Source organism: Sinocyclocheilus anshuiensis, unplaced genomic scaffold, assembly GCF_001515605.1.
Source record: "Sinocyclocheilus anshuiensis isolate Anshui unplaced genomic scaffold, SAMN03320099.WGS_v1.1 scaffold373, whole genome shotgun sequence".
NCBI classification, from domain to species: domain Eukaryota; kingdom Metazoa; phylum Chordata; class Actinopteri; order Cypriniformes; family Cyprinidae; genus Sinocyclocheilus; species Sinocyclocheilus anshuiensis.
In genome coordinates, this window is record NW_015537962.1 from 174286 (window position 1) to 199915 (window position 25630).

A 25630-nucleotide genomic window follows, 5' to 3' on the forward strand; every position below is an offset into this window, starting at 1 on the left:
ACTCTTCCAAAATGCAGCTTTTCCCGAAGCATTGGGAACTTTTAGTAACTCCCCACGCTCCAACTTCTCCCTGATGCTCTGCATGGTCAACTGTCACCTGTATGCTAATGCGTGCGTATATGCATTGCGTATTACATAGGCTATGTATAATATGCCTATTTATAATCAATATAACAATATTTCATACAGTAGCCTATGTGTGCTCTGCACGTATATGGGCCCAGGGGTGTAACGGTTTATGGGTTCACTGACTCATTCTCGCTCTGTGTGTATGTGTGTGTGTGTGAGTGGGTGTGTCGGTGATTGCTGCTGACTGGTTGATCAGCGCCAGCTGTAGCTCATCAGCTCAGCTATTTAACACCTGTGCTATCCGTCCTGTGTTGTCAGATCGTTTGGTGTTCCCGCTGTGTTCAAGTTCCCTGTTCCTGTCCTTCGTCTCATTGGATTTCGGTTCCAGTATTCGCCCAAGGATCGTATGTTCCTGGGATATCCACGGGTGCCCATTTGTGTCCCTATGCTACCAAGAGTGACTATATCCTGCACATGCTTTATTTGACTCTTGCCTTTTGTCTGGTTGGGACTTTTCCTAATAAACTGTTATATTTCACATTCGCTAATGAATCCTCCTTTTGTACCCATGACAAGGGGAACACCTCCCACTGTAATGCGGCTTCCTGCCAAGATTCAGTCTAAGTGATCAGAAACCATTAAGCAATAACACCTTGATTATGAGCACATTATCAATCATTTCACTGAGCGAGCTGGTTGCTCGGCATGGGAGGTAAATAAGCATCTGTTTTGCACACTTTAACTCTCAGTTCAGTTTTACCGACAGCATTGTGACTACATTTGTTATCTAATGTTAAGTTATGGCAATTTGCCCTTCACTTTACAGTGCTTGTACCAATCTGGTAGATTTCATGCATTGCAAAGGGCATAAGATGAAGATAAGAACATTCTGAGAAAACATAAGTAGCTTATCTTCACCCCGTAATGGGAGGTAGACCTGCGCCGCTTCAGAATGGCAGTGCACTCTGAAACGAATGTAATGAATTCTCAAAAGATGCTAATGAATTCTGGGAAGGGATTGAAGAGCGGTGAGTCTGTTCTGTATTAGCCTGCGCCCTCCGCTCATATGTAGGCTTGGGATAGAGCCGCATGTTTGGATGTGCAGATCCTGTTTAAATATCTCTCCTGGATGGGCGCTTATCAGGAACAGCCACCCTTCCCAGACTGCACTCTTAAAGTGCTGTCACATTTGTAAAGCAGACTGAAAAGATGACTGTAATAGCCAGAACCTTTTTGACCAGTTGCCGAAATATTGCATGCTACTTTTGGGACTGTTTTCAGACTGATAGTTTGGTGATGGATAAAAGAGCAAGCCTGATGATTTTTTTTCTTTTTCTTTTTCTTTTCTTGTTTCTTTCTTTTTCTTTTTATAAATGAGATGACTGGGAAGCATGTCTTAACAGGCATATTTTACCTGGAAATTAAAATGTTGTCATTACACATCATTCCACTTTCTTGCTTTCTTGGAACACAAAAGTTTTTAAGAATATCCTGACCACTCTTTTCAATGTAACAAAGGCGAATGAGTAGTGTGGCTGGTAAAATACAAAATTAAAAGAATAGATTAGAATATAATAGAATGTAAGCTTTTATTACTATGGCAGGGTTAACCCTGTAAAATTTGCATAAAACTCCTAAAACACACAGGAACACTAACAGGTTATGCATGCTTTTACAAAGTACCATAAACTTCATAAAATAAGTATATGACTCATGCGCTATATTCAAAATCATATTGTCTGTGGCTGTTCCACAGACATGCTTGCGATCTGTAGGGGGATCTGTAGGGGACAGAGCTTTATCATCCTATGCTCCTAGACTTTGGAATGTACTCCCTTCTTATATCAGAGATGCACTGAATCTAAATACTTTTTTTTATCTTACTTAACTCTTTTTTTTTAATTTTTAAATTTTTTTTTTTAGGTTAGCTTTTTCTTGATTATCTTAATTTTTTTATACTAGTCTGTTCTTTTAATTTTTGTTCTGCATGTGTTGTGTTTTTATCTGTTTGTTTGATGTCAACTGCCTTGAGAAGCTGCTTTAAAGGCACTATATAAAATAAATTTTATTATTATTATTATTATATTGATACACTACCGTTTAATACCATTTTAGGGTCATTTTTTAAAAATATATTTAAAGAAGTCTCTGATGCTCAAGGCTGCATTTATTTGGTCAAAATACAGTAAAAACAGTAATATTGTTAAATATGATCACAATTTAAAGTGACTATCTAATAACTAATAACTTGTCTTTTTAATATATTTTAAAGTTAATTTTCAGCAGCCATTACTCCAGCCTTCAGTGTCACATGATGCTTAAAAATCATTCTAATATGCTGATTTGCTGCTCAGAAACAGTTGTGCTGTTTAATACCTCGACCGAATGTTTTTGTAGAAACCATGATAATTTTTTCAGGAATCTTTGATGAATATAAAGTTCAAAAGAATAACATTTATTTGAAATAGAAAGTTTGTAACATTATGAAAGTCTTTACTTTCACTTTTGATTTTTAATTGAATTTATTGCTGAATAAAAGCATTAATAAAATGAAAAAATTTAATTGAGTGTTGATGCCCATATGTATATAAACACCACTGACCATCGCAAACTCCTATAAAAACATGCTTCTTCAGTGAGTGGCCATTATAAAACACTTGCCAGACATGCGACCATACTGAAATGTGCTCGTGCAAAAATCTATCAGAGAGCGCACATACACAGTCTGTTTGTTTGCACATTAATAATAACGGACTCGCACTAGTCTAATAATGTACGATTGCTGTATGTCACTTTAATTTTCTTTACCTCCATTACAATCTTCATCCATCTAAACTTTACTGGTGAGATACTGGTTTGCTTTATTCAGCCCATACAGACTAGTCCTGACTTCATATTTCTTATTAATCGAGGTATGTTTGTTCCCACCAATCGCTGAACAAGTTAAAGGGTTAGTTCACCCAAAAATGAAAATTCTGTCATTAATTACTCACCCAACTTTATTCCACATTTTCGTCTCTATTGCGTCACTTTGGATGTGCGTTCACGACAGTATCATGACAATGTGGAATAAAGTCGTTATTTTTGTTAAAAAAAGTATTCTCGTAGCTTCGTAACTTTACAGTTGAACCACTGATGTCACACGGACTACTTTGTCGATCATCTTGGTACTTTTCTGGACCTTGAACGTGGTAGTTACCTTGCTGTCTATGGGAGGGTCAGAGAGCCCTCATATTTCATCAAAAATATCTTAAATTGTGTTCCAAAGATGAACGAAGGTCTTACGGGTTGCGAACAAAACGAGCGTGAGTAATTAACGACAGAATTGAAATTTTTGGGTGAACTAGCCCTTTAAGTTTACAGATGATGACGAAAGCGCGTTAGTGCTAGCCCTCACTGAACTCATATTACAGATTACATTGCAGTGCCTGCAGTTCGAAAAAAGTCTTTGTATGGAAGTTTATGAGAACAGTCTGGGCGGTTCTCGGCCAGAGTAAAATCGCCCAAAAAGGGGCGGTACTCCACATAATGTGACTTGACGCTGATTGGACTATATATCCAGAGACAGAACAAACAGTCTAGAACAGTGACCGCTAACGTAACACTGGGGTTGAATGTGATAGAAAAAAATCCCTCCCTTTCACACTTTGGTGGTGCGTCGCCCAATTACCCTAATGAAGAAACCACCCCTGATTGTAATGATCGAAGAAAGTCACGCATATTTAAAACATTGTGTTTTTGAGCAAACTATTGATTTATCGATGGGTATGTGGTTGTTTTATTATTGTTTTTTAATGAGTTCGACCTTGTGTTAATTGTTGCCCCGTCGTTAAACTTTTTTTGGCTTCCATTTTCTCGTTATCATTAAATGAGATCCCTTTTTCGTTTTGCCAAGCAGCTAATGGTCGGCACAGTGACCACCCGTCTCTCGTGTAGTTGTGCTTTTAGCAACAGCTCATTTGGCAAGCCAGCAATATTTTACACGTAATTTGGCACTGGTTCATTGTTGATAATTAAATACTAACCCTTTCAGTGTGAACACATTTTGCATTTATAAACTGTGTACATAAACAACCGTTTGTTCTTTTGTTCATAAAGGTCAGGGGTCTATTCCTCCATCCTTTATTCATTTTCTCTTTTGATGAAGCATGAAGTCAGGAATTAATTTGGTTCTTTGATTCATTCAGTAGTCTATCAATTAGTCGTTACAGTGCTTGCAAAGCAGCTCTGCATTGAAATTCTTCTTTTTCGTTTTTCTTTTCTTTTCCACAGGTTTCTGGAATTAGTTCAGCTTGACTGCTTAACGTACAGACTCCATTCAAACATTTTGTAGATAATTCAGCCTTTAATGTGGCATTTTTTTATATATACATTTTATTTATATTTTTATTAACAGGTTTTTACAGGACATTATTATTTTGCTGTTTGCACTGCTAGATCCTTCAGGAAATGCAAGTCTAGATTTATTTATTTATTCATGCATTCAAGTCTAGAATTCAAGTCATATCTACAAACAGATATGCAGTGATTTCTGCCAGGCTTTAGGAGTCTGCACTAGGAGCAGTCCTTTGCCAGGTCGCCTGTTTTCTCCCTACAGCCCCACTTGGAATTCAACTCAACAGCCCTGCAACAGTGAACCTGTGATCCATCTGCTGCTTCTAGAGTTCTTAAAACTGACCCTGAAATATTCTGCCTTTGCTTTGTATTTGCAGCCGTAAATGACGTCTGGGCTTTGCAGTCCATAGAGCTGGAAGGAGACAACCTCTGCTGGCTTACTAATGGATAGTCGTGACTAGGATAGCTTAAATAAAAACACACAGTGTTGTTTATTCGATCTATTCAGAAAGCACCTGCTAAAATATCTAGTTCTTTATAAAGCATTAAAGTTATGTAGACCCTTACTATAGAAGTTTAATTAATTAGAGATCTGTTTCTGACGTGGTTTTTATTCAGTAAGTAGTCATACATAGCACGTCATAAAATTGTTTTGATACCAAAGACTACTTGGTCTTATGCTCTTTCCGTTTCCTTGTAATAGTTAGCATCTAGATAAACTGACCAGTTTATTAGTATTATTTTACATTTAAATTTTATGCTTGGATGCATACATTGGTAATCACCTATGGTTTGCTGTAACATTGGTAATCACCTATTTTTTTAAGAAGTTAATACTTTTATTCAAGTATGCATTCAATTGATCAAAAGTGACCAATACATTTTAGTGTTACCAAAGATTTCTATTTCAAATAAACATTTTTTATTTTAAGCTTTGTATTCATCAGAAAAAGTCTGAAAAAAAAAACCAGTATCATAGTTTCCACGAAAATATGAAGCAGTACAACTGTTATCAAGATGGTAATAAAATGAAATGTTTTTAAGCATTAAAGCAACATATTAGAATTATTTCTGAAGGATCATGTGACACTGAAGTAATGAAGTAATGATGCTGAAAATGTAGCTTTGCTTTCATATATAAATAAATTACATTATTGTATTTTAATTTGATCTATTATTTCGCAGTATTACTAGTATTATACTATTTTCTATTTTTACTCATAAAATGTTTACTTTTTTAATCAAATAAATACATAAGAGACTTCTTTCTTACAGATTTGTATATACTGCATTCTGTGTCCTTTTTTTACACTGTCTAACATGCCGTCTCTAATATCATCTATAATACTTGCTAGTAGTTAATAGTTAAATTTCTGGGCAGGTAACAAAAGGATGCAGATTCAAACACTGCAAACGAATGGTTCTTTAACTACACCATTGTGTCTATCTATCCCATTACACTCGTCCCTCAGAAAGAAGTGCATTTTATTAAGCAAGTGTCAGTTTGATTGACAGCTCAGGGGCAACAAAGAACACGCGATTTATCCAAAAGCCTTAGCTAACTGCACACAGCTCACCTTGTGCCAATTTAGAAATCGCACTCTGTTTCTCTCTGACTCATGTCAGACACGGAGCAACGCTGGCTCTAAAAACTGGATGGGAATAGCTAAAGCTTTTGTTTGCTTTGTTAACGCAATTTGTAAGCTTCACATGGCAAGGCAGTTTGTTAGCTGGTGTTTGAGCCTTGTGCTGGTGTGCTTAAATCTTTCAATGGCTTCTCAAGGCTTTTTTACAGCGGCTTTGGGGAAACACACTATTTTGATTTCAGAGTTGTCATGTATATGATTTATACACAACTGATCGTTTTTTTGTTTTGATATTGTAGCTGTAACAAAGAAAATCTTATTTTTTTGCATTAGTAATTCTTATTAAATTAGTTTTACTATCCTAGTGTTTGTTTTTAACTCGGATCTATTTTTGCATTGATTCCATGTCTTAGACATTTATGTTACAAAAGATTTCTTATCTATTTCAAATAAATGCTGGTCTTTTCCACAGGAATATTAAAAGGCAAAACTGTTTTCAACATTGATGATAGTAATAAGTACATTTTCTTGAGCAACTCATATTAGAATGATTTCTAAAGGATCATGTGACACTGAAGACTGGAGTAATGACTCCTGAAAATTCAGATTTACCATCACAGGAATAAACATTTTAAGATATATTAAAATAGAGAACGGTTATTTTAAATGGTAATATTTCACAACATTATTTTTTACTGTATTTTTGATCAAATAAATGCAAACTTGGTGCACATAAGAGACTTCTTTAAAAAACAAACAAAAAAGTCTTATCGACCACAAGTTTTTGAACAGTAGTGTTCAATTTGGATTTGAGTTTTTGAAGTATTTGATTCAACGGATTATCCAAAATTATTACACAGCTCTGTGGAATACTTGATTCTGATTGGTCAGTCGCGACATTATCCTTCGATAACAACCGGTAAAAGCTGATAACACAGGCTCATCCGGATAACTGAAGTAGGCGCTATACTCTTGCTAGGAACAGTTTTTCTTCGTGGAAGCTTTGCATTTGGCTAGCTAATAAAATATTAAAACTCAATGCAGTATTATGTGTAGAATTATTTAATTATGTGATCCTGATATCGCAGACTTGCTCTCTCGTTTCATACAAACGCAGCTGCTACCATTTTTGCAAAGATTGTTTTGTACACTATAATGGATAATAAGATAACTAACAAACTGGTATGATTTTAAAACAGTTTTGTCTTAAATTAATATCTTTTATCTCCATAATTATTTATGTGTTGAAATGTTGTGTAATAAGTGGTATGACTGCACAATATCCCTTAAATGTCCGTTTAGTTTGAACTTGCCGCTTGCTCGCAACTGCTGTCTTCACAGAAGCTTTGCGTTCAAATGTTTCAACTCAAATCAATATTTTGTGTCTAATTATTTACTTATGTGGCAAGTAGCTGTGTAATAAGAGGGATAATGTATATCCAGCTGGTTGTTATCGCAGAATAACCCCCTTCAGAGTGATACAAGACCCCTCCGCTTCGTGTCGGGGTCCTGATCGCCCTGTTGAGGGTTATTCTGCGATAACAACCGGCTGGATGTACAATATCCCTTACATAGTTACTATTAAAATATAAACCATTTTTATTGAATTCTACATAAATCAAATACATTTACATTTAATGTTACCATTATATAAAATATCTTGTAATTTTAGATTTTGCTCATTCTGCCAACCGCTACTTGGTGCAGTATTATAATTTCAGTTGATGTTCAGTTACAGAAATGCATTTCTTTGGCTTTGAATGCAGCTTGTCCTCAAAGATTTATCTGATTTACAAATGTGAGTAGCTACATGACAGATTTCTGTCTCCATTTAATACCACCAGGTGCAGGTTTGGAGTTATTCAGAAAGACAGGAAGTTAAAGAAGGCATGAGAAAAGAGAGCGAAGAGATGTAAAGAGAGTAAGAATCAAAAAAGAGGCATAGGCAGATATACACAAGTAAGAAATAAAAAAAAACTGGAAGAGAAGATCGAACAGAGAGGAGAGGCTGAGATGGCATCAGTTTCTCCCTTACTGTGAAATCTTGTTCTTAATGCAGGAGTGAAGCTTTAGACAGCAACCATTCACACAGACACTTTCAAATGGGGATGCTTTCAGATGCCAGTCTCATCACAGCTGAGCAGGGTGAATCTATCTAGCCAGTGTGACACTGATGGAGTATTATTGTCTTGCCTTTCTGATTCTGATGATCTGCTTGTTCTTCAGTTTCTGCAAGCAGTCCACAATCTGTAATGATGTTTATTTTGGAAGATAGTGATGTTCATATGCCTTTTCTTACAGGAGTATCCGGGCTATTTTTATGTACTGCATCTGTGGTGTGGTGTTGATAACCACAGACCTTTTCATCAATGTTTAGAAACAAACATATAGGCAGTAAATACATTGTCAATTTCACACGGTTTCAAAAGTATAATCAGAATGTGTTTGCATAAGACTGGTGCGATGTGTGTTATAGCCACTCTTTCAGGACCAGCAAAAAAGGAAATAAATAAATAAACCTGTTTGCTTTCAATTTGTATATTTGTTTGGGTATCAGAATGGGATGTGGATATGCACAAAAGTTTGAGGCCAATAAGATTTTTTTTTTTTAAAGAAATTATTACTTTTTTTTTTTACACAAGGATGCATAAAATTGATCAAAAGTAGCTGTAAAGACTTTTACATTGTTACAAAATATTTCTATTTCAAATGAATGCTTTTCTTTTAAACTGTTACTTTCCACAAAAATATTGATAAAAAAAAACAAATCGGTATATTAGAACAATTTCAGACGGATTATGTGAGACTGAAGTCTGGAGTAATGACTGTTGAATATTCAGTTTTGCCATCACAGAATTAAATGTTATTTAGTTAATACATTAATAATTTTTATAAATTTAAATAGTTACATATTTAACATTTTTAAATTGTAATATTTCACAATGTTACTCTTTTTACTGTATTGATCTGTATTTTGATCTTCTTTCAAAAACATTAAACATCTTACCGACCCCAAACTTTTGAATGGTAGTGGAATTTAAATATTTTTTTTATTTTAAATATATCTAAGATATTCTGCATCATTTAAGTCCCATAGTCAATGTACAAACCAACCATTTTGCTGTTGCAACATCTGTGTAAAATGTAATCGAGCAATTATCTTTTAGAGCACCTTTATTTTTTACTCTCTACTTATCTTACCCATAATGCTTCTCATAAAAAAACTCAGCTGTATTTCATCTTATGTTGATTTGAAAGAGCTTTTATGTTTTATGCAACAGCATGTTACTCAATTCACTTTAAGTGAGAGCAGGTGAATATAATGGCTGTTTTTTATGACTGTGTGAGTCCATTTTTCCCCCTCTCTCAGTGTTCATAATTGAGCTCATTTTGATTTCTCATCTTGTTTCTGCAGTATGGCGATTATGACCCTAATGTCCACAAGCAGGGCTTCCTGTCCCAAGAGGAGCTGCTACCAAAGAGAGTAAGTTTGATGTTGAGATGGGCATCGCTCCATGCTAATTATGCTGATTATGTTCGCAGAGCTCTGTAACGAGCCTGTAAGGCTTCCCGTAGGGCGTTAGATGTAGTGAAAGCTCTCGGCTGGAAGCATTCGCTCGCATGTCAGTAAGTACTGAGAAAGAGCGTTTGTTTACACCACTGGCATTCAAAATCGTCTGAAGGATTTAAATAGTCCCACTTAATTAGGAAATGTCCTTCAGCTCTATTAGCCATTGTGTTTGGCTTAACTTTTTTTACTCTGTTTGACTCTAGGTTTGGTTGATCGTCTGAACCTGATTTCTTTTCCACCCACTGTGTTATTTGGCTCAAAATATTTGTGAAATCAATATGTTTACCAAAATAAATACTTTGGTAAAAAGCAACCATTTAGCACCTTAGCTAAAGTGACTCAGGAGAGGAAAAACTTGGTTTGACCACCAGTCCAGAACTTAACTCCAGTGTCTGGCCCAAAAATGTTGCAAAAGATGAGCTATTTTATAAAGGTAATTTCTGTGGAGACCAGCTACTGTGAGAAATGCATTGTAATTATATGCCAAAAATATGGCATGTAGAAAATATTTGATAAAAAATACAGTAAAAAAAAAAAGTAATATTGTGAAATATTACAATTTAAAACGACTGTTTTTAATAGATTTAAAATAGAAGTTATTCCTGTGATGGCAAAACTGAATTTTTACTCCAGTCTTCAGTGTCACACAATCCTTCAGAAATCATTCTAATATGCTGATTTAAGGTGGGCGTACACGATGCGATTTTTGCTGTCGTACGAGCTCGCAGGCGATTTTTTTCTCTCGGGAGAAAATCGCAGATGCTCGCATGAGCTCACGACATTCCGACCTTCAGAATCGCACCGTGTACGCCCGCCTTTAGTGCTTATAATCAGGGTTCCTACGGGGTTTGGAAAAGTATGGAATTTGATTGAAGTATTTTCCAGGTCTGGAAAAGTATGGAAAAAAGAAAGCAGAGTATGGAAAAATATTTGTGTTTCCAGACTTTTGCCCCTATTTAGTTTTTTTCTAATAGAAAATTAAGAATTTAGTGAAAATACATTTATTGTACAAGAAGTGAGATTTCATGGCAGCTGTTTAGTGATTCTTTAGTGATTGTCAAATATGCATTTTTTGATTATGCAAAATGCAGGTTATAAGCATTTTGGGTTTCTTCTCACAATTGTGACCCTGGACCACAAAACCAGTCATAAGGATACATTTTTTGAAATTGAGATTTATACATATAAAAGTTGAATAAATAAGCTTTTCATTGATGTATAATTTGTTAGGATAGGACAATATTTGGCAGAGATGCAACTATTTGAAAATCTGGAATCTTGAGGGAGCAAAAAAAAAATATTGAGAAAATCGCCTTTAAAGTTGTCCAAATGAAGTTCTTAGCAATGCATATTACTAATCAGTGCACGAGAAACCATTAAACTTGGCATATGCACACTGAGCTACCTGTTGTGCCATCAACCCATTTCGCGGTGTGGTGTCTTGGCCGCCACAAAGTATGCGTTAAAGAGACCTAAGGCCTTGAAATATTGCATACTGCCCCAATGAAGGCCAAATTGTAAACATTTTTACAGTACCAGTCTTTTTTTATAGACCCTTGAACTTGGCAAATTTTGTCATCAGCCCATTTTGTGTCATGGTTTCTGTGCCGTCACAGAGAATGTGTTAAATTGGACATTATGCCTTGAAATTAGAGGTAATACAATAAGGAAAGCCAAATTTTGAGCAAGCAGATCTCTGTTCTTTTCAATTCATGTGCATCCATGCTCTCACTTTATTCATAGTGATGCACAAAGGAAATAGGTTAGATAAAACTAGAAATTGTAATGCATAAGCATGCAAAAAACTCCCATGCGCATGTGAATAGTTTCTCGAGGGCATGCACACAAGAAAAAAGTTTCTTGTGTGCATGTAAAAGTCTGTATTTTTATGTTTATTTTTATTATTATTATTTTAGGGACTCTGTAGGTTGTCACTTCGAGAAAATCAATAATAAAAAAAAACCTGAGAAAATAAAAATATTTACAAATGACTGTACTATATACCAAAAGCTAAAAATAATGCTCTATGAACCATTTATGTTAAATATGGTCTGAAAATCTACTGAGAGGTTTGGAAATTTGAGTCTGGAAAAGTATGGAATTTTAAAATGGAAAATGGGTAGGAACCCTGTATAATAGTAATAATAGTATTATTATTAATGTTGGAAGCAGTTGTGCTGTTTAGTATTTTTTGGAAACAGGATTTTTTTGATGAATAGAAATGTTAAAAGAATGTAATTTATTTGAAGTACAAATTATTAATCATTATACTATAATTTATAATAATAATAATAAAGTTATAAATGTTATATTATAAATGTTTTGCTGTCACTTTTGAACAATTTAAGGCATCTTTTCTGAACAAAAGTTTCAATTTCTTTCAAAAAATCTTTTGAAATCGTAGTGTATGCCATCAACAGTTGTTCACGTCCCTTTTTTTGATGGAAAGCAGCTTTCATTCCAACAAACAAAATGAATACTGATGTCAAGCAGAGTCTGGTGCGCACCAAGAGCTCCGTTACGAAAACTCCCTGATGAGACAGTTAAAGACTTTTCAAGTTGATGACTGATCTTCATGTGTCTTTCTCTTGTGCAGGTTATTAATCTGTACCAGATGACTGCAGAGATGTGGGAGGAGAGAATCACGGTCTGCTATGCTGAGCACAGGGGCAGAACCAGGTATTGTACACTCTAGTCTCAGTCTCAGACAGCTTGCCCACGTTTTTTCATGGACCGTCTGATGCATGTTGCACACAGAAATGGCAAAATCCTTCTAAAAATCACAGTTTTCAATCAGGTTCTATAAGCAAACTGTGCTGCTTGCTTTGTATGTCAGTTAGACGGCTGTTCTTGGTCAGAATCGGCTTCAAAATGCACCAGATTTTGTTAATAGTCAACAGTCTGGCTCTTCGATGCAATAAACGAACACCATTGCACAGGTGTGGCTTCACTCTGTGTTATATTCACTTTGGGAAGTCAAAACACTCTCAAAATGAAAAACCGGCATGCTGCTTTATCCAGAACTGGGCATAGCCTTGCTCAAAAAAAGCCCAAATTGGTCTACTGTGATGATGAAAACTGACTTCCTGTGTTGCTTCGGAGCCTATTTAGATGCATGTAGGGCACTTTCTTATTCCACATTTTCTCCTTACATGTGACAGCATTCCAGTGTGTATTCATAAAGCACACTCACTAATACACAGTCTGCACATCTCTTTTTATCTCTCTTTCATACATACACCCAGCTTAATTTGATATCAGAAGTTTTCCATTTTATAGCATCTTATTTTTTTTCCCTGAAGTCTGATGTTAGTCAACGTTTCTTGTACTTAAACATTTAGGCTAACATAGTTTTATGTGCCATTTTCAGTCCTCCAGGCCCTTTAGCTATTGTATCTTTTGGACTTGAAAATATAATATAACTATATGTAAATGATTCTTTAAAAGTATGTAAATAACATACTTTTTTGTTTGAATGAAATCTTCAAATTAGGGTTGTCCGTTAATACATTTAAATTGAAATATGATATGCAAAATAATTAAAGTTTTTCCATATATCTGTGTTTGCTATGAAAAGCCTCCAATTAATGATAATTCAATGGCATTAGCCTACATTGTTGTGGTAGATGCATAAAGCATTAAATGGACATTAAAAATAAAAAAAACTAATATATTGACTTCTAAAGCCACTTTCTGTAATGTTATCATTAATTCTGTCCAAGGTAGAGTTAAGGGGCCGTTAACACAATGTTTTTATATTTTGTCTGTTATTTATTTTTGTTTAATTATTTGTTTATTTTAATTAATTGAATTAGTTTATTTTTTATTTATTTAGTTTTCTATTATTATTTTGTTATTTATTTTTTGTTGTTTTTTAAATTTATTTATATAATTGTTTTATTTAGTTATTTTATTATTGTTTTTTGTTCAAGGTAGACAGGGTCAGTCACACAGAACATGTTCTTATATTTCATCAATTTATTTATTTTATTTTGAATAAAATTAGTTTATTTTAGCTTTTTTAACTGTATTTTTTTTTTCAATTTACTTTTATTTATTTAATTGTTGTTGATATATGTACAGATGCAGACTGATGTCTTTGGCTGTTTTTAAGACAGCATGTCTTAAAAACAAGTTTAAAAGTAGATCAGCTTTGAAATACTGACTGTTTTTGAAAGCGCAAACACATCCTGTACGAGCGGCTCCTCACTCATTTTGTGCTGTCTGCTCTTGGTAAATGCGGTCAGACAAGGCAAGTTGCTTGCAGACGCATGAGAATAAGAAAGGGGGTAAAAATCTGGCAAAAAATCTCATTATTTTTAGTATGATATTTTTAATTGGTGAGTATGTGTGTGTTTGTGTTCATTGCCACAATCAGTTACTGTAAGACATACTGCGTGACCTCTAGTTTCTGCACTCCAAGTTAGTCGAGTCTCATTAACGCCCTGCGGTGGAATAGATTTTATTTTGTGTCTAATTTATTCTCTTGCTCCCTTTCTCCCCTTCTGTCTCCCTCCCTCCCACGATTGTGTTTGCTATTTTGTGCTGCAGAGATGAAGCTGAGATAGAGTATTTAAAAATAGCTCAGGATCTGGAGATGTATGGGGTCAATTACTTTCCCATTAGGGTAAGAAATGCCTCTGCTGCTGTATATATTTATGCATTTAGCAGACGCTTTTATCCAAAGCGACTTACAGTGCATTCAGGCTATACATGTTTTATCAGTATGTGTGTTCCCTGGGAATCGAACCCACGACCTTTTGCACTGCTAACGCAATGCTCTACCACTGAGCCACAGGAACATTGGCAGTATGGCAGTAACAATCTGAGGTAGAACTCCAGACAGCCAAACGCTTTTATTATTGTATACCTTTAATAATCAAACCTTTTATTATTTGTGACCTAATCACCTTTAACTTAAATCATCACTTAAATCTCACACTCCCTTCGGTGTCCACCCTGCTTGAAACTTCATTAGTCATGTGACTTCTGTTTCACTCTGAATAGCCGTTGCAATGTGATCATGATAGTCTTCAGTTTGCCATTAAACCCTTGGATAAGAGGGCAGATGTCTTCAAATTCAACTCCTCAAAACTCAGAGTCAATAAACTGGTGAGTGTTTCGTGATGTAATGCAGTGAGTAATTTCAAATTGATTTTCACAAGCCCACTGTGGTGTGGTATGGTGGTTTAAGATCTGGGCTGTTTGCCAGAAGATTGTAGGTTTAATAAATCTTTATGCCATTAATTTAGAGATGCTGTCATGTTTTAGTTAAAGGAGTAGTTCACCCAGAATTGAAAATTCTGTCATTATTTATTCACTCCAAACCGGTATGAGTTTAGTTCTGCAGTGAAGAACAAAAGGAGAATTTAGCTGAATGCCTATAGTGCTCTTTTCCAAACAATGACTATATAAAACCATCATAAAATGGTCCCTTCAACTAACAGCTCATTTATATGCCAAGTCTTCTGAAGCCATATTTTATTCTGAAGCCATTTGTGAGACAAGGACTGAAGTTTCAGTCATTAAAAAGTCATACGGGTCATACAACAACATGAGGATAAATGATGACAGAATTGCCTTTTTTTGTGAAGCTTTTGATAAAGCAATTTTTGGTGTGTTTGAAGATTCTTCAGCTGCGCTTCGGGAACCATGATCTCTTCATGAGGAGACGCCGAGTTGATTCTTTGGAAGTCCAGCAGATGAAGATGCAGGCTAGAGAAGAGAAAGCTCGCAAACAGGTCAGAAAGGGCGGATGATTACCTGATTAACAGCAACTGAGAGAGATTATTGTTTATGCTAAACAAATAAATGAAAAAAAAAAAAACTGTTTTCTGGGCTCTGATTTTCAATGAGCTCCTGTCTTAAAGGATCAAAAGAAAAGCAAAGCAAACAAAGTTGAAAGGAAAGACCATAAAATAGCACATAGAGAAATATAAAAGGAGAAAAAAATTAAGGAATAAAGATAAGAAGAGAACACAAAAAGAGAAAATTAATGAATTGTTTTTTTTTTTTTTTTTTTTATCTGGCAGTGTAGCTAGTTCTAGATAGCAATATTCAATATAGTAGAGAAACAAGCATTCAAATTAATTTTTCATAGCTCTGATGGTTCTTTATAATTTAAGTAACACACTACCACTCTTCAAACGTTTGGAGTCTGTAAGATTTTTTTTTAATGTTTTTGAAAATTCTTTCAGCATTTATTTGGATTATAAATCTTTTGTAACAAGTCTTTACTGTCACTTTTGATCAGTTTAATTCTTCCTTTCTGGGGGTAAAAAACGTATTCATCCCAAACTTTTGAACAGTAATGTATGTGTAGAAATATTTGTATGAATGATTGCAGTTTTGGGAAACTAGTATCTTGTTTTTGGAGAGCTTGGGAAGTGTCAGGCAAATCTTAAGACTTCATGGTCACCATTTTCATTGATTTTCCTGTTGCGCCTCTAGGCACCTTTAACCAGGTGCTGGATTTGTGATCCACTAAACCCATCTAGCAGTGCTGCAATCCTGGTGAAATATGGATGAGCTTTTTGCACCTCTCTGTAGATCGAGCAGCAAAGGCTGAAGAGGGAGAAACAATTGCGTGAGGAGGCAGAAAGAGCTCGTGATGAACTGGAGAGGAGATTGATTCCGTTACAAGATGAAGCTCACATGGCCAATGAAGCTCTGGTGAGAAACTAAAACGTCACCCACACTAAATATACTTACTCTAATCGCTTGAGTACTTGCTAGAGCACACGAGTATCTATACTTGTACTCAGCCCTTGGCGTATGAGGCTCATACTGTTCTTGGTGATGTTGTGGTGTTTTTTTCCCCAAAAATTGTTCTGTAGCAGGTGTTTTTGTCTGTTTTAGTTGTTACCTATTTTTATTATCACTGGCCAGTCAATCATAATTAACCTGGCGCAACATCTAGGGATGTCAAAAGTACCAGTACATTAATAATAATAATAAAATTATTATTTTTATAAATAACAAATCATAATCAGTAAGTAATATTCTAAATCAAAATCTGAACATTTACAGATTAGCCACTTTAAGGTCTAAGTCAAATTTGCATTTAAAGTTTTGTTTTTTTTGGGACCCATCCCACCTAAATATTAATAAATGTACTTTATTATTGCATATGATAATATTCTTAAGGCTATATTTCTGTTTTATCTCTGTACTTTCACATGACATTTTAAGACTCAGTGTTCAGTTCACATTCTGAGGGTGTTTTGGCTCTTGCAAGCAAAAAACATTCGTCTCTTAAACTGATAAAAGTGTGAGTACAACTGATATATGCATTTCTCCTAATAATTCACCATCCGTGCTCAGCATAACGTTAATTCAAATAATTTACAGGCAGGGCTCAGACTAGCACTGGTCTTATTATTTTTAATCAGAGAGTTTCATATCCTTGCCAGTCCTATGTTCTCTTTCTCTTGCTCTCTCAAATATTTATGAGGGTTTTTTCACTTTCCTTGCCAAAAGTAGATATGTTTTGAGAGATATATTTGGGAAGAAAAGACTGACCTAGTGACACGATTTCTGTGATGCAAATAACGTCAGTGTGTTAGACTGAGCTTTATGTAACAGTTTTTTGTGAGGTGTTACACAAATGGTGTGGAAACAAGAAAAACAGCAAAAGTTAAATCTATAGATAGCTTACATTATTAATAATGCTGCATTGGCATAATATGCTGAACATTTACTGTCTAATGCTGTTAATTAACAAGGGCATCAAATGAAGCAAAATGGCGATGTGCATCTTTGCAAAGCGTGTGGTCTCTGTGTTCTCAGTTACGTTCGGAGGAGACTGCAGATCTGTTGGCGGAGAAGGCACAAATCGCTGAGGAGGAGGCCAAGCTCTGTTGGCTCAAAAAGCGGCCAAGGCTGAACAGGAGATACAGCGTATTAAGGTTAGTGAGCATTTGCCCACACCAGCTGCTCATGGAAGATCCTTTAGGAGCATTGAGGACTCATCATGCTCTGAATTACTCTTTATAAAGGTGACAGCCATTCGCACTGAGGAAGAGAAGAGACTCATGGAACAGAAGATGCTAGAGGCCGAGATGCTTGCACTCAAGATGGCAGAAGAGTCTGAAAGGAGGTAACAACTCTTATATAGACACACACACACACACACACACACACACTCTCACTCTGCCTATTTATTTAGATATTCTTTCATCAGATGGCTGCTTGACATGGTGATATGCTGAACATGATCTGCTTTGAGAAAAAAAAAATGTTTCTGAAAGTAATTTTCAGATGCAATGGGGGAAAAACGGGATAAACACAAACATGAAACTTGTAAATAAAATAATCTGATATATAGCCTATGTACAATTTAATAACATATAGCCTAGTTTGATATATGAATTGGGTGTTCGTCAAAGATTGCATGCGGTCGGAGATTCCAGTGTTTACGGCTCCGTAAAATAACCTACTGGAAGCTCTGTAGTTTTGCTGTATAGGCCTATAGATAAAAATATTTAAATTACAAACACACAATAACATTTTAAGTTACTTCCATTTCTGAAAAAAATAATGTAGGCCTAGTAATTGATGTTATAAATACACACGCCTGATTTTTGTTTTAATTATCCATCGTACATAAAAAAAAAAACAAAAAAACATTTGCAATCAAGACTGAAAAAAGCCAGAAGTGAATGTAAACCAGATTTGGCCCAGACTCTGTTGCTATCTGTGAAGCCAAGCATAAGAATAGCCTACTAATGTAAATTTGTTTTACATTTAAAATTTTCGTTAAGTTGAAACACTAAAATCACTAACTAGAATTGAAGTAAATTAAAGCCAAATAGAACTATAAAAACTAGTACAAATGACAAAAACACAACAAAATGAAACTTAGATTTAAATTAAAGTGAAAACTGAAAATAAAAGCTAATTCCAAATATTAATAAATACTAGAATATTATAGAAATAATACTAATAATCTGTCCAGAAAGAAAACCTAAGGGACCACAAAGAAGATCTTAGCACTGACATGACAACATAGCAGCAAGGCATAGATTTTTTTTTAAACATTTTTTTTTCCAATTTCTTTTATTTTGTTTGTTTGTCTATTAAAAATAAGTTTGGATTAAAAGCATTGGCTAAATACAAGCAGCACCTATGATTTATTATTCAAAACTCAGTATGTGAACATGCATCATAAAAGACATCCCAGATCTTCCTCTCACAGCTTCCTTCTCAAACCTATCTGCTTGGCCTTTACTTAGTATGTGGCACTCTGTTGATGTGCATGCTGGGAGCTGTTTGATTTGGTGCCTGTGAAAGTCTAAATTTTCTGCTGATCTGAGCATCCATTTTTTCATTTCCAGCTGAATTTGTGCTTTGGAGATCCCAGCACTGTGTCCACTTCAAAGGGTTCAAACCTTGAGTGAGTAACCCATGTATCTATTCTCCTCAGGGCAAAAGAGGCCGACCAGCTGAAACAGGACCCGCAGGAGGCAAGAGAATCAGAGCGCAAAGCCAAAAACAAACTGCTGGAGATCACCAGCAAATCGGCGTACTCTGTATTCACCCATCCCTTACCAAAACGCTCCCCCACGGCGTTCTCCAACATCTCCACAGATGACGTTACATCAACACTTGTCATTCTTAATCAAGCTGGAGTCCGAATCCAGTCCAATTTTATCTGTAAGAAAAAAATGTTTTAAACTCTGCACAGTTATGGGTTTTTACGCTAGTCTGATTTAGCCTCTTGGCCATTTGTCAATGTCAAGATAATTTATTTAAACAAAAGTTGCATCAGACAACCATTCCATTACTCGCAAGTAAACTTTCCCCTCGTCCAGGAAAACCTTTGAGAGTGTTTTAGCCTCGCAATAACCACCTTAATGCAATCTAGATGGAATATTTCTATTCATATTAGGCTGTCCAACTTAAAAAAAAAAAAAAAAAGGTTAGGTAGCCCTCTAGGGTCCCAGGAATTGCATGACATGGTTGTAAAGCTTCTCTAAATTGGATTACAATTCAGAGTTCGGAATGTCTTCCTATTTAAAGGAAACTGTTAGCAAGAGACCGCAGTTACCTTAAATACCTCCATTAAATGCTTTGTGAATATCTGCCAGAGGTTCGAATGCACATGATGACTGAGTGCACTTCATATCTGATTCAAATAGACGACTGTTGAGGGATTGTCCTAAGCCTCGAATATAGATAATAGATATAATTGAGGTCAGAAAATTTGCTTTTTTCCTACACAAATGTTCCCAAGGTGGACATTTTTCTACCTGGAAACCACATTTCAGTGCTATTACGATGAGTTCCCTAATTATTAGCCCTAGCACTTGGGAGCTGAGCTCTTCCGCTCTTTGAAAGCTTTGCGGATACTCTTGAAAATCCAACTGGCAGCTCATCCGCACATTTTACATGCACGGTGAGTTAGGGGTGACTGGAGGTCAGCGTATCATTTCAAACATTAGCTCTCTCCTATGGGTGGCTAATGTTAGATCTGTTCGACCACTTAAAAATCCAGGAGGCATTTCAAAGCGTTGCCGCTGTCTGCAGGTATTGATGTCGTACAGAGAATTTTCAAGTGTTTTTTTTATACCCTGAAGCCTCCTTTGGTCTTTTGACAAAATCCAACTAAAGGTTGGTAAGGCAAACCGGAGCTTGACTTTGTTTAGATAAGTCATCCCGCCTGAGGCAAATTAAGGCAGTTTTTCAAAATCTCATACTAGGTGCCTGAATTCCTAGTCACCTCTCTGAACGTCAGGTTGACCAGTGAAATGTTACAGTTAAATGTCTTTCTACAGCTGCTTTGTAGCAGAATTTTGGATTTGCTTCATTTTTGAAGGTTGCATCATTGATTCTTTCACTTTAATATTTAATACTGTGAAATGCTGCTTTGAAAAAAAAAAAAATCACTATTGTATAAAGCGCTATAGAAATAGAAGGTGACTCGACTTAGTATGTTAGGCTTACATAAAATCAAAATTGGGGTCAACTCATTTACTTTCTTACACATTCTTTGTGTAATTCTTCTAATTAGTGAACATTTTATGTAATCAAATAAAAAAAAAAGCTTGTTTCACTTGGTCATGCACTGTTACTATATGTATATAGCATTATTGCAATCTAACAGATCCGATGATCTTATTTGATTTTGAACATTGTGATTTGACTAGAAGTTAATATCAAGTTTTCATTTCATTTATTCGAATGATGCTAATGCATCAAGTTTTAATATTTAGTATTTTAATACTGGGATGTTTGGTACAGGACTACTAATTATGTAATGTTGCTTAATTATTATTTGTACATTGATCTTTATATAGCCCAGTCAGCTTATTTGCACATGTTTTTTCTTTTTCCTTCTCTTCCTTTTTCTCTCTTTCACTGCACAGCCTGTGCCGTTGTCTGCAAACGCTCTTCCTCCTGATGGCCCATACTTCAACTTCAGCATGGAGAACCTGAGTTTTGACTTCAAAGACACAGACATGAAACGTCTGTCCATGGAGATCGAGAAAGAGAAGTGAGTGCAGCATCAGTCCATCCTGGTCTCTTTGTTGGCATCACGGCTGTCCACACCTTTTACATCAACTGAGCCAGAGTTTGTCCTCTCTGCTGATGCTCAGCTGAGTAGTGGATTTGTTTTTAAGTAATAAAATTCCCTGACGCCTTGTTTGTTTAGACAGTTCCACTAGAATGACCACTTTCAGTTTGGCCAAATACAATTTTACAATGTTGTGGGAAAATAATTGCAATAATAATGGGATTTATGAGAGTGTGAGATGCTGTGGTACTTAAATAATATTGATTGTCCAGTTAATCTTGATCTTCAATGCCAATTTCCTAAAAATCTATGCCTTTTTTCAGTGTTTAAAATACACTACCATCCAAAAGTTTGGGGTAAGTTGGGTAAGACATGCACAATGTTACAAAAGCTATTTCAAACAGATGCTTTACTTTTGAACTTTCTGTTCATCAAAGAATGTGTCAGTTTCCATGGAAATATTAAGCAGCACAACTGTTTTCAACATTGATATTAATAAGAAATTTTTCTTGAGCAGCAAATCAGCATATTAGAATGATTTATGAAGGATAATGTGACACTGAAGACTGGAGTAATGATGCTGAAAACTCTCCAAAGGAATTAACATTATATTAAGGAAATATCACAGGAATAAATTACATTTGAAAATATATTACAATAGAAAACATTTGTTTTATAATAGGTTTTATAATAAGAATTTCATAATAAGTTTTTACAGAGTTTTTGATCAATGAGGAGCAAGAGACTAACATTTATCTTACCAACCCCAAACTTGAACAGTAGTGTTAGTTTTCAACAAATGCCTATTCACACCAAAACAAGGAAGTGACAAAAGGACAAAAATGGTGTGAATAGGCCTTAAAACAGATGGAGACCAAGAGAGCAGCATTGTTACACGATACGTCTGTCCTATTTGGCAGGGTCGAGTATATGGAGAAGAGCAAACACCTTCAGGAGCAGCTAAATGAACTGAAGACCGAGATTGAGTCATTAAAGCTAAAGGAGCGAGAAACGCCTCTAGACATCCTACATAATGAGAATTCTGAGAAAGGCACCAGCAAGGAGAGCAACTTTAAAAAGGTGGGTTAAATGCATCTTACACAAAGCCAGACATAGCTTTTAGACTGTTAAAACTCACGCTAAAGCTGAAACTACCTAAAATGCCATTGAGCTCTATTTTTTTCTTTTATATTTTGCGTTTCTTTAATATATATTTTTCAAATAATAGTTGAGAGATGACATGAAAGTAGTGGGGAACTTGAGTACAACAGCTGCTGGCTCCAAAGTCACTGAGCTGTATTAAGACTCTTTATTTATTTTTTATCTGTGGGTCTTTTCTTAAAAAAAAAAAATATAGGGACATTCTTAAATGTTTTGGGGAATACAAAATATTCTTAACTTTATTCTTAAGTTAGGAAATAAGAAGAAAATAGCAGTTAATAAGAGTTTTAAAAATATTTCATGAATGTTTGGCCCCTGGGCTGTTAACTGAAATGCACTTGATTTACAAAAAAAAAAAAAAAAAACTCTGAAAAAGGAAACTGGGCCCGGAGACTTTTAAAAAAAACAAAAAAAACAAACAAAAAAAAACATAGAGTTCAAGAGTTTGTCAGTTGCTGTGGGAAAAAAAGAAGTCACTCAAATATTAAATATCTTAAAATCATCAAATAGCAGCAAAGACACAGTATTATAACCCCTTCAGGTTTTGTTAAATACATTGTAGTTCAATACTCAAATATGGTCAAATCTTAAGGTTCAGCTTGTTACAACATACAGAAGTGTTCTTGTTGCAGGTTGCTCTACAGTGTTTGACTCCATATCCAAGTTGTGAAACATTGAAAGTTGTGTCTCAGATGGGTATGATTTTGTAAATTGACATACATGTTCACTAAGTCTATAGCATCTCTGTGTTGTGGCACCATTTCTCAGAAGGGCTAGTTCCTATGAAATATGATCCTTATCATACGGTTAGTCATGCTAATGAGCACCAGTAATCCAAAAAGAATGTATTCATATTCTTTCTGAAAGCTTCATCTAAGTTTTCATCAAGCCTTATGAAACGGTAGATTAAAAGCTCCATTTTAGCCGTAGAATCTTTTCCTGCAGCGTGTGAAATTGTCTCATTAGTGCTACGCTAATTGATTCCTGTGTTGTGATCGGTTGTTTGGATGGATGGAGTGCCCTCCATGTGTTCAGTCAGTCTGCCTTGATGTGATTGTCTAATTGAAGCAGAGCTTGAGCAAATCGAACTGGACACTTTGGGGGAATGGTTTTACAGCTCTCATGCTAGCAGCAGCTAGAAAATCCAGCTCGGTCTTACACCCTTCGACAGCTGTTGTTTTCTTAGCTGATGCTGAGCCTGCATCAGAGCCCTGTATTGGGACACTGTTGTAAATCACCCTTGGTCAGGTAGTTTGAGCACTGGACCTTGGAGCAAAGTGACAAGGGTCGCTGGCTTTCCAGGTCACACTGGTGGAGTGATTAATGGCCGTGGCTGTGTTTTCTCCATAGCCTGGTGTGTCCCGCTGCTAGCTATAGCCTGAGGGACAGAGATGTAGTGAGAGTTTTAATGCACTGACAGGCTCACCTGTTCCCTCAATGTGTTTATGTGGTAATCTATCAAAATGCCCAGCGAAGCGGTGGGGACGTAAGTGTCTAAGCGTTTCTTTGTTAATTGTACTGAATTATGGATAAGTAGAAGTTAAAAGTCGATTAACCTGCAGAGACCCCAAGCATTGATATTGATGTATTTTTCTCTCCTTGAAAGTGTTTTGTAGGAAGCTACTCGTCCTATACTCATTTGGGAGAGGGATTTTGGGAAAAAATTGTGATGCAAATAGCTTTTAAAGCATACAAAATTTCACATATTATACACTACCATTCAAAAATGCGGCCGGGGTCAGTAAGATTTTTTTGAAAGAAATTAATACTTTTCCAGCAAAGATGCATTAAAACTTTATCAAAATTTACAGACATTTAGTAATGACATGTTACAAAACATTTCATAATAATATCAAAATAAATTCTGTTCTTTTGACCTTTATCACAGTTTCCATAAAAATATTAAGCAGCACTGTTTTCAACATTGATAATAACATGAAATGTACCTTGTGCACCAAATTAGCATATTAGAAAGATTTCGGAAGGATCATGTGACACTGGAGTAATGGCTACTGAAATTTCATCTATGCCATCACAGAAATAAATTGCATTTTAAAATATATTCAAATATAAAAGTTATTTTGAATTGTAATATTATTTTGCAATATTACTGTTTTTACTGTATTTTTTTTATTAAATAAATGCAGCCTTGGTGAGCATAAGAGACTTAATAGACTTTAAGAAACATGGAAAACATTTACAGTACAAAATGTACAAAAATGTAGTGTGCAGTATCCCAAAATATCCCAAATTGCTTCTGAGAAAAAAAAAAATCTGATTAGCCCTGATATAACCAAAGGTCTTAGATTTAAACTCTGGTAGGGAAGCTCAATGAATTGGAGAGCTGCACTGTTTCCCTAACAGTGACCGAGCCGATTGTTCCTGTAGATAGTATGCTTGTAGTTGCTTTAGATAAAAGGTGCCTTCTAAAACATAAATGTGAAAAGCAATTCCTCATAGTCATCGCAGCGTTCATACCGACAGTGATTAAATTGCTGGAGGCCACCATGTTTCTGTAATTTCAATTGCCAGTAGACATTCATACTCAACTGCAGTGTCTGGCCGTTATCAATGGCAGATTAAATGACCTTCACTGTCTGCACTCCTATTGCACTTTTCGGAGTCATTTTTGCAATTACTTCTAACCAGCTGGTCTCGAGGTGTTTTTTTTGTGTTCTCCTTAAGCAGAGTAACAACCAGTGTATTCATCACATTAAAAATGAACATGATCCACTAATGCTTTAAAACCACAGAGTCCAAATACCTAGCCTATGTCTTCATTTTGAACAGTATATTTATAATGACATTTATAACTCAAGATGTCTGGAGAATGTGCGATAACCACTGAGCAGTCATCATTCCTTAAATTCCCTCAGAATGACTCATTAATGAAGCAGAAATGTACCATCTTCATATAGCATTAATTTCATCATTTCCCCATCTCTGTATCTCTCTTCCGTCTCTTCTTGTTTGTTTACACCAGTTTTTCATGAGGGACTCTGTCTTAAAGTGTCTTTTAACATCACTGTCAGTGAGTTCACACAGACCAGTGACAGCTGATCAGAGACACATATGCTCCCATCGCTCTCTCTCTACTTCACTCTCTCTCGTTCTCTCTCGCTATGAATTCTGCATGACTCCGAGGTATTAAACATGTCATACATGTCTATTGCTTCTCATGGCATGAGCATAAATAATTAAAAACTATAGCTGTCAAAGTTAAAGGGGTCATATGATGTTGCTAAAAAGAACATTATTTTGTGTATTTGGTGTAATGAAATGTGTTTATGTGGTTTAAGGTTCAAAAAACACATTATTTTCCATATAATGTACATTATTGTTGCTCCTCTATGCCCCGCCTTTCTGAAACACGTAGATGTTTACAAAGCTCAT

The 25630-nt window shown here is 35.5% G+C and overlaps 1 pseudogene; it reads left to right on the forward strand.

Moving 5' to 3' along the window:
- The window catches only part of LOC107667507 (merlin-like), a 39114-nt pseudogene that overhangs the window by 11825 nt on the left and 1659 nt on the right, over window positions 1-25630 (forward strand).